General features: G+C 44.6%; 1 protein-coding gene across 2 annotated transcripts in view; it reads left to right on the top strand.

The window, feature by feature from the left end:
- The window catches only part of BANK1 (B cell scaffold protein with ankyrin repeats 1), an 894626-nt gene extending 887464 nt beyond the window's left edge, over positions 1 to 7162 (top strand). For both annotated transcript variants that reach the window (XM_029597059.1, XM_029597058.1), the window contains exon 18: positions 5809 to 7162. The gene's annotated coding sequence lies outside the window, so the exon portion shown is untranslated. The remainder of the gene's footprint in view (positions 1 to 5808) is intronic.
- Positions 7163 to 13312: the final 6150 nt, after the last annotated feature.

Here is a 13312-nt window from a genome sequence, read left to right as displayed (position 1 = left end):
ACTACTGCTCTCTCCATCAAAGTCACAATGTTCCACCTCGGGACGTATTCACCCTGTCCTGGAAGGAAGGTCTCCTTTATGCCTACCCACCACTTCCTCTCATCAGCAAAACTCTCATGAAGCTACTCATGGACAAGGGTCTAATGATTCTCATAGCCCCCTACAGGCCACATCAAGCTTGGTTTCCAATCCTTCGGGATCTCTCCCTGTGTCCACAGATTCCTCTAGGCTCTAGGCCCAACCTTCAGGCCCTTTCGCTGACAGCTTGGATGTTGAAAGGTTGATCCTTCAGCCTTTCAATCTTTCGGAATCTGTATCTCAGGCCCTCATAGCTTCACGAAAGCATTCTACGAGAAAGTCTTATTATTCAAAATGGAAAAGATTCTCATTGTGGTGCACTTTAAAAGGGTTAGATCCTTTTACCTGCCCCACGAATCAGTTTTTAGACTACCTCTGGCATCTCTCGGAGTCTGGTTTACAAACCTCCTCTATCAGAGTGCATGTCAGTGCGGTGGCTGCCTTCCATGTCTATCTCAATCCAGCCCTGGTGATGCGCTTTATGAAGGGGTTGCTTCACCTGAAGCCTCCTCTCCATCCACCGGCCCCATCTTGAGATCTTAATGTGATTTTGGCGCAGCTCATGAAACCTCCGTTTGAGCCTCTGCATTCCTGCGAGTTGCGGCATATCATTTGGAAGGTCCTTTTCCTTCTAGCGTTAACGTCTGCTTGCAGGATCAGTGAACTGCAGGCGCTAGTTACATACCCTCCTTACACGAAATTTCTTCATGATTCAGTGATCCTTCGCACGCATCCTAAATTTCTACCGAAAGTGGTATCTGAGTTTCATTTAAATTAATCCATAGTGCTGCCTACTTTCTTTCCGAAGCCCCACTCACTTCCTGCTGAGCGGGCTCTCCATTCCTTGGACTGTAAACGTGTGCTTGCCTTTTATTTGGAACGCACTGCAGGCCATAGGAAATCCACCCAGCTCTTTGTTTCCTTTGATAAACTTAAGCTGGGAACCCCAGTCGGAAAGCAGACCCTGTCCTCCTGGTTGGCGGACTGCATTTCCTTCTGCTATTAGCAAGCAGACCTTCCGCTTCAGGACCGAGTTAAAGCGCATTCCATTAGGGCTATGGCAACGTCTGTTGCACACCTTCGTTCCATACCTCTCATTGATATCTGCAAAGCTGCAACCTGGAGTTCTCTTCATACCTTTGCAGCTCACTATTATATAGACAAGGCTGGTACACAAGATTCTATCTTTGGACAGTCTGTTCTACGCAATCTATTCTCAGCGTAATATCCAATTTCCTTCTACACCCGCTAGGATATTCAGGCTGCCCGTCTACCAAAGAAGCACCCCTGTTGTTGTGCCTGTTGCACGTCTTTGGGTGTTTTCGGTACATGCGCGGGCATCCTCAGCTTGTTATTCACCCACATGTGAGGACTACCATCCTGCTTGTCCTGAGAGAAAGCAGAGTTGCTTACCTGTAACAGGTACCTCACAGGACAGCAGGATGTTAGTCCTCACGAAACCCACCCGCCACCCCGCGGAGTTGGGTACGCTTGCGATTTATTATGTTATTTTTTGCACGCTCTTTTTTGCTATACATAAGGCTGAAGGGAGACCCCTGCTGGATGCAGGGTTATTGCCATGCTGGGCATGCCCAGTAGGTGCCAGTCAAAGTTCTAGAAACTTTGACAAAAGTATTCTGTGATTGGTTCCATCAGATGATGTCACCCACATGAGAGGTCTAACATCCTGCTGTCCTGTGAGAACACCTGTACAGGTAAGCAACTCTGCTATCCTGTCTTTGAAGTTTGGTGGGAGGAGTTAGAATTGGAAAGAACCCAAAAGGGGATATGGGTGTACTATATTGAAAATTGCAGAATATAAAAATAAATAAATAAAGAGAAGGCTCTGCAGGAGCTTTCCCTTTCAAGGGGAAAGACCCAAGGCTGGAGAAGTGTTTCTCCTTACATAGAAAAAACCAAGGGACCTGACCTGGGTCCTGCGGGATGAGGAGTGGTCTGGAGTCCCACCAATCCTGCAAGACCTGCAAAGGAGAAGGTTCACAGAGGTTGGAATGGAGAATCCAGGGAACTTCTGCCAAGCCTTCAAGGAGTATCCCTATGTTTTCTGGGAGCATAATATCACTGTGGTAAGAGCAATTGATGGTCTGGTATTATGGAATTTATTTGAAACCAATATAAGAATCATGGAGTATCAAGGGGAGAAGTGGATAGGAATAGGCATTCTGTAACAATTTTAAAATAATAATTAGTAATACAATAAGATGATAACTCTAATATCTATTTGTGTTACTGGATTTGTGCACGTAAGTGGACATGCAGAGATTATCCTAGTATTTTATAAACTGCAGTGGCCATGTTTTGGCACAGTTTATAACATACAGCATAGTTCAGCTCTGAAAGTATGTGTGTATGTTTCAGTAGGCACGAATATTTAAAATGCATACGTTTACCTGTTTATAAACATATATGCGTAAATTTTATGCACGGAAAGAAGAAAAAATGTACTTGTAAACCCCTAATTTATATGGAGAGGCAGATATTTATTGTATTTATGTACCGTCATTCTGTGACCAATCACAACAGTTTACAAGATATATTTTAAAATATGCACACGTACTTGAAATCACCAGTTTATCAATACCTCCACCAGTTCACCCAGTCCATCTCCACTCTACTTAGACCCTCTAGCACTTTACTTTGAGCTGCCCCAGTTCACCCAGACCTCCCACCCAAACTTAACAGACAATAGATGAGTTCAATTTCATTTGGCCAAATCAATTAGCAGGTGTAAAATTGTGCAAATATACACATTTTTAGAAGTCTTTTGCTTCATCAATAAAATTAGTAATTTATTATTGATGTTGATGCGCTGAATTAAAATACTGCAAACCAAATGATGGGCTACTGTTTCCATGATATTTATCTTTTTACGTCTATGTCTATTGCATAGATAGGGTCTGATTTTCAAAAGCATTTACACGCTTAAAAATGGGTTTTACTAGTGCGTAGATAGTAGAGTTTGTAGTCATAAATTGTAATGTAGGTCTTTTTATGTATTTATGGTTGCATAATATTTCACTTGTGCTGTTTATGTAACACTTTAAAAATTAAATCAGCAAAAGGATTATAGAAATAAAATTTACTATGAAATAAAAGAGCAAAAACTATTATATATACATATGTACATATTTTAGTCTTTATTCAGTGGCTTGTCTCTTGTAGTCATTAAATGAAATATCTCTTGTCACTGTCCAACAATAGTCTGCAAGTATTGATGGAAGCCATTTGCCCCGATACCATTTTTCCATTGCTGCAACGTCCTGGAGAAATTGCTTGCCTTGCTTGTCACTCCCTACTACACAGTCTGGTGGAAAAAAACCTAGATGAGAGTGCAAAAAATGCATAAGAACATAAGAAATTGCCATGCTAGGTCAGACCAAGGGTCCATCAAGCCCAGCTTCCTGTTTCCAACAGAGGCCAAACCAAGCCACAAGAACCTGGCAATTACCCAAACACAAAGAAGATCCCATGCTACTGATGCAATTAATAGCAGTGGCTATTCCCTAAGTAAACTTGATTAATAGCTGTTAATGGACTTCTCCTCCAAGAACTTATCCAAACCTTTTTTGAACCCAGCTACACTAACTGCTCTAACCACATCCTCTGGCAACAAATTCCAGAGCTTAATTGTGCGTTGAGTAAAAAAGAATTTTCTCCGATTAGTCTTAAATGTGCTACTTGCTAACTTCATTTCAGCCCCCTAGTCCTTCTATTATTCGAAAGTGTAAATAACCGAGCACATCTACTAGTTCAAGACCTCTCATGATCTGAAGACCTCTATCATATCCGCCCTCATCTTTAGTGACATCTTGCAGCCAAGACTTTTGTATGCCTTGAGGAGGTTTTCCACCAACCCCTTACAGTTGTTTGCCTCATTTCCAAGAAAATTTATTACTACTAATTGTAAGGCTTTTTATGCAGTCTTTTTCTTGCCATGCAAACCCACTCATAGATTTATTCATAAATTGTCAAAGATTTATTAGTCATTTCAGGTTTAATTTGAGATCCTTTCCCTTCTTAACTCACTTATCCCCGTAATTCCCAAGTCAGTAGCATATCCTGAAAACTAAAGCATCGTTTTCATTCTCAGTGACCCAGATTTAGTAAAGTTTGACTACATTCATTTCGGAAGCATTTTGGCTATAGGCCAGTGTAAATTGCTTAATGTATTCGGGTAAATTGCTTATAAAATAGCAACTTAAGTGCACTTTAAAGATTTTTATCTGCATTGAGAAAATTAAAAAAAGAATGTGAATAAGATATTGGAGACCAATACTGTCATAAAAAAAATCCGTAAGTTTCCATTTTGTGGCTGTTCTCACAGAGATGAGCATAGTAGGGATGTGAATCGTGTCCTCGATCGTCTTAACGATCGATTTCGGCTGGGAGGGGGAGGGAATCGTATTGTTGCCGTTTGGGGGGGTAAAATATCGTGAAAAATCGTGAAAATCGTGAAAAATCTAAAATCTAAAAATCGCAAAACCGGCACATTAAAACCCCCTAAAACCCACCCCCGACCCTTTAAATTAAACCCCCCACCCCCCCGAACCCCCCCCCCCCAAATGAGTTAAATAACCTGCGGGTCCAGCGGCAGTCCGGAACGGCAGCGGTCCGGAACGGGCTCCTGCTCCTGAATCTTGTTGTCTTCAGCCGGCGCCATTTTCCAAAATAGCGCCGAAAAATGGCGGCGGCCATAGACGAACACGATTGGACAGCAGGAGGTCCTTCCGGACCCCCGCTGGACTTTTGGCAAGTCTCGTGGGGGTCAGGAGGCCCCCCACAAGCTGGCCAAAAGTTCCTGGAGGTCCAGCGGGGGTCAGGGAGCGATTTCCCGCCGCGAATCGTTTTCGTACAGAAAATGGCGCCGGCAGGAGATCGACTGCAGGAGGTCGTTCAGCGAGGGTTCCGGCGCCTCGCTGAACGACCTCCTGCAGTCGATCTCCTGCCGGCGCCATTTTCCGTACGAAAACGATTTGCGGCGGGAAATCGCTCCCTGACCCCCGCTGGACCTCCAGGAACTTTTGGCCAGCTTGTGGGGGGCCTCCTGACCCCCACGAGACTTGCCAAAAGTCCAGCAGGGGTCCGGAAGGACCTCCTGCCGTCCAATCGTGTTCGTCTATGGCCGCCGCCATTTTTCGGCGCCATTTTGAAAAATGGCGCCGGCTGAAGACAAGATTCAGGAGCAGGAGCCCGTTCCGGACCGCTGCCGTTCCGGACCGCCGCTGGACCCGCAGGTTATTTAACTCATTTGGGGGGGGTTCAGGAGGGTGGGGGATTTAATTTAAAGGGTCGGGGGTGGGTTTTAGGGGGTTTTAGTGTGCCGGCTCACGATTCTAACGATTTATAACGATAAATCGTTAGAATCTCTATTGTATTGTGTTCCATAACGGTTTAAGACGATATTAAAATTATCGGACGATAATTTTAATCGTCCTAAAACGATTCACATCCCTAGAGCATAGTGCTGTTTTTACAGTCTCCCACAACTTCAGCAACATAGCTATATATCCTAAGAGAGTGGTGGATAAAAGAAGGCATATGTTAGTTTCTACCATATATGGTTTTAATATTGGTAGTAGCAACATAGAAAATAATATAAAATATTAGACATCTAAGATCACATCAAATAACAAAACATAGGATACCTAAGTATTAGGAGCACAAAGTTGCTGATTTTTTTGGCCATTTACATTGATTTTCTTTTTATAGGTGCCTGAAGTTATGCCACAGAGGGGATGATGACCTGAATCCTTAACAGGAAGACTGACGAGGTTTCTCAACACAAGCCAGGAAATATTACATTTGTTTGATTTTGCACAAGAAAAATGTTCTGTCAAATAGAGTAAATATTTCACTGACATCTCAGGTGGCGAAAAGCAGTTTCTATGATGTTAATCATTGTATTGACTTAACAGCAGGAAGAATTTACTTTTGTAAGTTGCTTGGGCAGAATGACAACAAGAAATGCTTGCTTTTTGTTAGTTTGCCATCCTCTGTTTTAAAATGCAGAGCTCCTTCTTTATGAACCACAGATAGTTCAGTTCTTATATGCTGTTATTATAAATAGTAAACACAGTATTTTTAAGCATTGTGGAAGTAATTTTCAAACTGATTTATGTGTGTAAAGGCAGCATGTGGCATAGCAATTTCCAAACGTCAATGTATGTGTGTAAAGTCCATTTAAGCACCTAAAACCGGGTTTTACTTGCCTGAATCCTTTTGAAAATGATCTCCTATGTGTATTTGTTTCAGTTAAGTCACATTTTAAGGTGGTATAATGAAAGCGAAGAACTAACAGATTTGACCATAAAGAACAAATATATATCAGAAAAAAAAAGACCAGTTGGGAATGTTCAGATGGTCCAGCAGCACAGTCGTGCCAAGAACCTGGGATGTGATTCTCAGACCCATTTCTAATCTTCGAGTCAATTGGGACTGGGGATGATGCAGGGGCAGCATTCCCAGCTCCCTGGGCTAGGGCTGTTAGTTGGGTGGTGGTGGGAGTCACAATCATTGTGCAAGCAGCCCACAGAAAACAGCAGTCTGTGCCTTTCTGGCCATAATATTTCATTGCAATGGTTGGACTGAATGGAAAGGGGATATAAGGGGGGGGGGGAGAGAACCCCAAAAAGCTGCAAATGAAGGTTCATGTCATCTTAGCTCAGTTAGGGCAGGTTCCAATGAAAAACTACCAGGTCATGAAGCTGCAAGATAAAAAGAAAGGAAGTAAAGGCCAGTTATTTTTTTCCCAGTCAGATAAGAGCAGGGAACCAATAAACCACCCTTTTATTTCTGCTATTATAAAGGGTCTAAAATGTTTTTATTTTAGGAGTCCAGGTGTCACATGAATCAAAGCGCACAGTTGGATGCGTTAACTGAAAACATATCAGGTGATTACAAATTAGATGCTATGTTTTCAAAAAACAATTAGATGCTATAAAAGTCAAGGGAGGTTTTAAGCTGGATGCCTAATTTTGTTATAAAGGGAATTATATTTGTTTCTTGATTATGAGATCAATTACATTTTCTTTCTGTGAATATATCTGTACTGTAATAAATGACTTTTTAACCACAATTTGGTGATTGCATTTTTCTCACCTTATGCACTTCGATCACGATAATATTTGTAACTTTGCCTCAGACTTCCTGAATCATTTCCATTTTTATCTTAAATACTGCCTTCCTTTTTTTCTTTATATTTGTTATCTGATAATACTGGGCTTGGTTTTCAAAGAGCCACTGAGTAGCCAAGATAGGCAGCTATATTTAGCCAGCTATTTTTAGGATAATTTTCAGCCACAGCCTAGGCGGCACAACATTTTGTTAAATCTAACTGTCTAAACTTAGCTGGCATTTAAACCAGCTATGACTGTGTTCAGAAATGGATGCTTAACTTAGCAAAACGTGTTAACATGTATTCTTGCACATTAACCTATGTGGCTAGTAAATGGGCCCCATTAAGATTTATAGGACCTCTTTACTAACAACATGCATTATTGGGTTTTGGTAAATAGGCTCTTTAGCAAGGTAGGGCTGAAAATTCAGCACTAGTCAGCTAAGTTGTTCTCCCCTATCAAACCTCACTCCCTGGAACACAGAGAACTTTAGCTACTAATTCTAGCCATGAAGAAGGCTAGCCACTGAGCGGCCGGCGGTACATTTTTCAAACTGACATGCCTCCTTGGTTACTGCAGATTAGCACATTGTATGCATCTGAAGTTTGTTTCCCCGATAGGTGTCCCATCTGTTTCTAGAAGAGGCCACAAACACAGACTATGCTTTCTGCCAATATAGCAGCAAGTGATCAAAAATAAAAGGTTGACTCACAAGCTTAACTTCAGTCCTATGAAAATGGAGATTCAAATTAATCAGGTATTAAGTTATGAAAAAGAATTATTTAGTAACCAAACTTTCAATTTGTATCAACAAAGTTAAGTGTAAAACTTTGATAAGGTAGGATAAGGTTCTCTACTTTGTTACTCTCTGCCTTTACCCACATTGTTAATTGTAAACCGGGTTGATGTGATTCCTATCATGAAACTCGGTATATCAAAAATAATAAATAAAAATAAAGAGAGAATTTGAAATGAAGTTCGCCGTAGAGGCAAAAACTCATAATAAAAACTTTAAAAAATATATCCGAAGCAAGAAACCCGTGAGGGAGTCGGTTGGACCATTAGATGACCGAGGGGTTAAAGGGGCTCTTAGGGAAGATAAGGCCTTTGCAGAAAGACTAAATGAATTCTTTGCTTCTGTGTTTACTATTGAGGATGTTGGGGAGATACCACTTCTGGAGTTAGTTTTCAAGGGTGATGATCTAGATGAACTGAACCAAATCACTGTAAATCTGGAAGATGTAGTAGGCCACATTGACAAACTAAAGAGTAGCAAATCACTTGGAACAGATGGTATGCACCCAAGGGATCTGAAGAAGCTCAAAAATTAAATTTCAGCTCTATTAGTTAAAATTTGTAACCTATGATTAAAATCATCCATTTTACCTGAAGACTGATGGGTGGCCAATGTAACCCCAATATTTAAAAAGGGCTCCAGCGGTGATCCAGGAAACTATAGACCAGTGAGCCTGACTTCGGTGCCAGGAAAAATAGTGGAAACTATTCAAAATATCAAAATCACTGAGCATATAGAAAGACATGGTTTAATGGAACACAGTCAGCATGGATTTACCCAAGGCAAGTCTTGTTTTACAATTCTGCTTCATTTTTATTTTTTTTTTTAAAGGGTTATAAAACATGTAAATAAAGGTGAGCCAATAGGTGTAGTGTATTTGGATTTTCAGAAGGCATTTGACAAAGTCCCTCATGAGACGCTTCTAAGGAAACTAAAAAGTCATGGGATAGGTGTTATGCTCGTCGGTCGCAGACGGCTGCGACTGCGTGTACTTACTTCCTGCACTGCTCTCCTGCTCTCCTCAGAACTGCTCGCAACTCAGGCCAGCTTTCACCGCCGCGTTCCCCGAGACTCCTCATGGTGGCCTGGATTCCGCTGCCATCATCCTCGACTTCAGGACTTCCTAGGTGCGTACGCCACTGGGCCCTCCTTTGAAGCCTCATCGGCGGGAACTTCTGGGGTGTCCCCGGTTGATGACATCATCAGACTAGTGTATTTAAACTCCACCTTTGCCCTCAGCTAGCCGACTTGGCAACAAGTTCCGTACTTCTTCGACTACTGCCTACATGTTCCTGAGACTATGCTTCACGCCTTGGACTTGGACCCTGTCTGGTACCCGTTCCTTGGGGGCCAGTGCACACATTGGGGACTTGCTCTCCTTGCCTACCCTGCTCCTCGGGCTGGATCTGCGTCTCCTGGGTTCTAACCTGCAAAGCCTCCCGTTCCTCGGGACTACCACTGGGACACCTCAGCTATCTGTGAGTTCTACAGAGGGACTTTCCCGCTCCTCGGGGTTGCGCCCGCAGCCTGAAAAATATTATCCATGCCTCCCACTCCTCAGGACCGTGCTTACATATTACAGTGACTGCCAGAGCTTCCCTGCTCCTCGGGGTAACGCTCTCCGGTTTCCCTGGGACTTTGTGTGCTTTCCCGCTCCTCAGGGTTGTGCCTACGTACCATATTGAGACTGCCAACACTTTCCCGCTCCTCGAGGCGGTGCTCCATCATCACTAGAGGCTCAACTCTGGATTCCCTGTTCTGTGGGTTGGCCTATGACATTACATCATCATCCTACGCTGTGCAGCTCCTCCCCTCGGGGTTGCCCTCCGGAGTACCTCTACTTCTACGCCGGCTCCTCGGCTGACTGTGCCCTTGCCAGCACCTCTGCGCTTTTTTGGGAACCCTCTCCTGTGCTGGGGGTTCCTGAACCAATACAATATGCATTTCTGCCTGCAACCTGCTTACTTCCCAGATGTGATCACCAAGACCACATACGTGCTGGCCCTTCTGGATGGTAAGGCCTTGGCCTGTGCATCACCTCTCTGGGAGCGAGCAGACACTGTCCTCCGGGACCTTCCAGGGTTCCTGGCCCTGTTTCGGTCCGTCTTTGAAGACTCTGGTTGATGAGCCGTGTCGGTTCATCCCTTCTGCATCTTCAGCAAGGCTCGAGCCCTTTAACGGACTATGTCATTGAATTCCTCACTCTTGCATCGGAATTACATTGGGACACCGACTGCTTACGTTCCATATTCCTCGAAGGGCTGAGTCCTCAGATTAAGGATGAGCTGGCAGCTCGCAAACTGCCCTCCTCCTTGGATTCTCTGATTGACCTTACTGGGCGCATTGACCGTCAACTACAAGAATGCTCTCTGAAATCCAGAGCATCCTGGAAGGCTGCACCTCGATCATCCTGAGTCAGACGCTCATCTTCTCCTTGCTTGAACCCACTGCAGAATCCAGCGGAGGAGGAACCCATGCAGATGGGTAGGAGTAGATTTCACCAAAAGAACGTCGTCATCGACAGCAGTCTGGCCTCTGCCTGTTCTGTGACCAGCCGGGCCATGCTATTGCCTCATGTCCGGTCTGTCCGGGAAACATCTGGGCCTAGGATCTGATGGAGGACTTCTCCTAGGCCTACCCTCACCATCTCCTCCACTGATCGTTTCCATATCAATAAAGATGGACAATCAAGAGTTTCAAACCTTGGCACTGGTGGACTCCGGAGCTGGTGGGAACTTCATTCTAAAGCAGCTCACGGAACATCTACAGATCCCTACCATCCAGTACCCCTACTACTTTCCTCGATTCATGGGGAACCTCTGTCTGGTGAAGTTACCCACACTACTGCACCCATCCAACTATGCACTGAAACCTTGCATGTGGAGACCATCTCATTCCACATCTTAGACAAGGCCATCCATCCCGTAGTATTGGGATTACCCTGGCTACAGCAGCACACCCCCACACTTCGACTGGGCCACCTTACAGCTCTCTCGTTGGGGCCTGCTTCTCACAAGAATTGTCTGGAACCCGTTTCACCATTGTCTTATATGGTAACCACAACTAATCTTTCCGGCCTTCCGCCACAATATGCATCCTTCTCCCATGTGTTCTCTAAGAAGGCCGCAGATACATTACCTCCATATCGCTCATATGACTGCGATCAACTTACTACCTAATATGGAGTCCCCACGGGGCAGACTCTATCCTCTCTCGCAGATGGAGACCCAAGTCATGTCAGAATACATTTGAGAAAATCTGGCCAAGGGATTCATTTGGTCCTCCAAGTCCCCTGCAGGTGCAGGGTTCTTCTTCATAGGGAAAAAGATGGCTCCCTGCGTCCCTGCATTGACTACCATGGCCTAAATGAAATAACCCTCAAGGATCGCTACCCACTGCCACTTATATCTGAGCTCTTCAACAGGCTTCAAGGAGCAAAGATCTTCTCAAAGTTAGACCTCCATGGGGCCTATAACTTGGTCCAGATCCGCGAGGGTGATGAGTGGAAAACCACCTTTAACACCCATGACGGACATTTCGAATACCTCGTAATACCGTTTGGGTTGTGCAATGCACCCGCAATATTACAAAATTTGATGAACGAGGTTTTCAGAGATATGCTATACCAGTGCGTAGTCGTATATCTTGATGATATACTAGATTTTTCACAAGACCTCGAAAGTCATCACCGGGATCTTTCTCGAGTTCTACAGCAACTGCAGGAGAATCAGCTATTCGCCAAGCTTGAAAAGCGTTCATTTGAACAGGAGACCGTCCCTTTCCTGGGCTATGTGGTATCTAGCCAGGGGTTTCAAATGGATTCTCAGAAATTGAAGAGCATCTGTGATTGATCTCAACCTACAGGCCTCAAGGCCCTCCAGAGATTCCTTTGCTTTGCCAATTACTATCGCTCTTTTATCCATCATTATTCCACTCTGACTGCACCACTCTCAGCCATGACTCGTAAGGGGCCAATCCCTCTCAATGGACACCCGAAGCTATAACAGCTTTTCAGGATCTCAAGGCTGTCTTCCTTAAGGAACCCTGTCTCTGTGATCCAGATCTTACGTGCCCGTTTGTGGTTGAGGTCGATGCCTCCAACATCGGTGTTGGAGCCGTATTAAGTCATATGCTGCACCCCTGTTCTTTCTTTTCTTGACAATTTTCGCCAACACAACGCAATTACGCCATCGGGGATAAAGAACTGCTCGCCATCAAGTTGGCGTTTGAGGAATGGCGACTCTGGCTTGAAGGGGCACAGCACCAGATTACCGTATATAAGGATCATAAAAATTTGGAGTATCTACATCAGGCCCAGCGTCTAAACCACCGACAGGCACACTGGTCTCTCTTCTTCACACGATTCAATTTCATATTGCATTACCGTCCTGGCAATAAAAATGGTCGCGCTGATGCCCTCTCACGGTCATTTGTCACCAAGGAAGTACCTGATTCACCACGGCACATCATAGATCCTGCTAGGGTCATTCTGTCGGCCACCTATCCAGTGCCTCCAGGAAAGACTGTGGTTCCTCGCCCACTACAACAGAAGGTGCTGCAGTGGGCCCACGACTCTCTGACCTCCGGACATTTGGGTCAGGCCAGGACTCTTTCCACCCTTCTATGCTACTATTGGTGGCCTACTATTCAAAAGGACACCCAAGCCTACGTAGAATCCTGTCCTACATGCGCTTGTCATAAGCTTCCAGCTGGAAAGCCCTGGGGGCTCTTGCAGCCACTCCCTATTCCGAGCGAACCTTGGACCCATATAGCCACTGATTTTATAGTGGGAAGAACACCATATGGGTCACTATCGATCACCTCTCTAAGATGGCGCACATTGTGGCTCTACCTGGCCTCCCAACAGCACCCCAGCTGGCCAAAATGTTTTTTTGGCATGTGTTTCGTCTCCACGGTCTCCCCAAACATATTCTCTATGACTGTGGTGTTCAATTTACTGCACATTTCTGGAAATCTCTTTGCAAGAAGTTGGATATTTCCTTAGATTTCACTTCGGCCTACCACCCTCAAGCCAACGGCCAAACTGAGAGGACCAAGAAGACTCTAAAACAATTCCTTCGAGCCTACATGAATATGAGACAGGACGAGTGGGCCAACCTTCTGCATTGGGCAGAGTTTGCATTACATTCTCATGTGTCCACGTCCACCAGTTCGCTTCCTTTCCAGCTGGTCTAAGGACGCCAACCTTTGCCACCACTTCCTCTTCCGCTGTCCGAGGCATGTCCGGCAGCGCAGGCGACTGCTCAAGAATTACACCAATTGTGGCATAGTACCTAACAGC

Source organism: Rhinatrema bivittatum, chromosome 1 (genome assembly GCF_901001135.1).
Source record: "Rhinatrema bivittatum chromosome 1, aRhiBiv1.1, whole genome shotgun sequence".
Classification (NCBI taxonomy): Eukaryota; Metazoa; Chordata; class Amphibia; order Gymnophiona; family Rhinatrematidae; genus Rhinatrema; species Rhinatrema bivittatum.
Note: the sequence above shows the minus strand (reverse complement) of the source record. Positions and strands in the feature narration are given on the sequence as shown.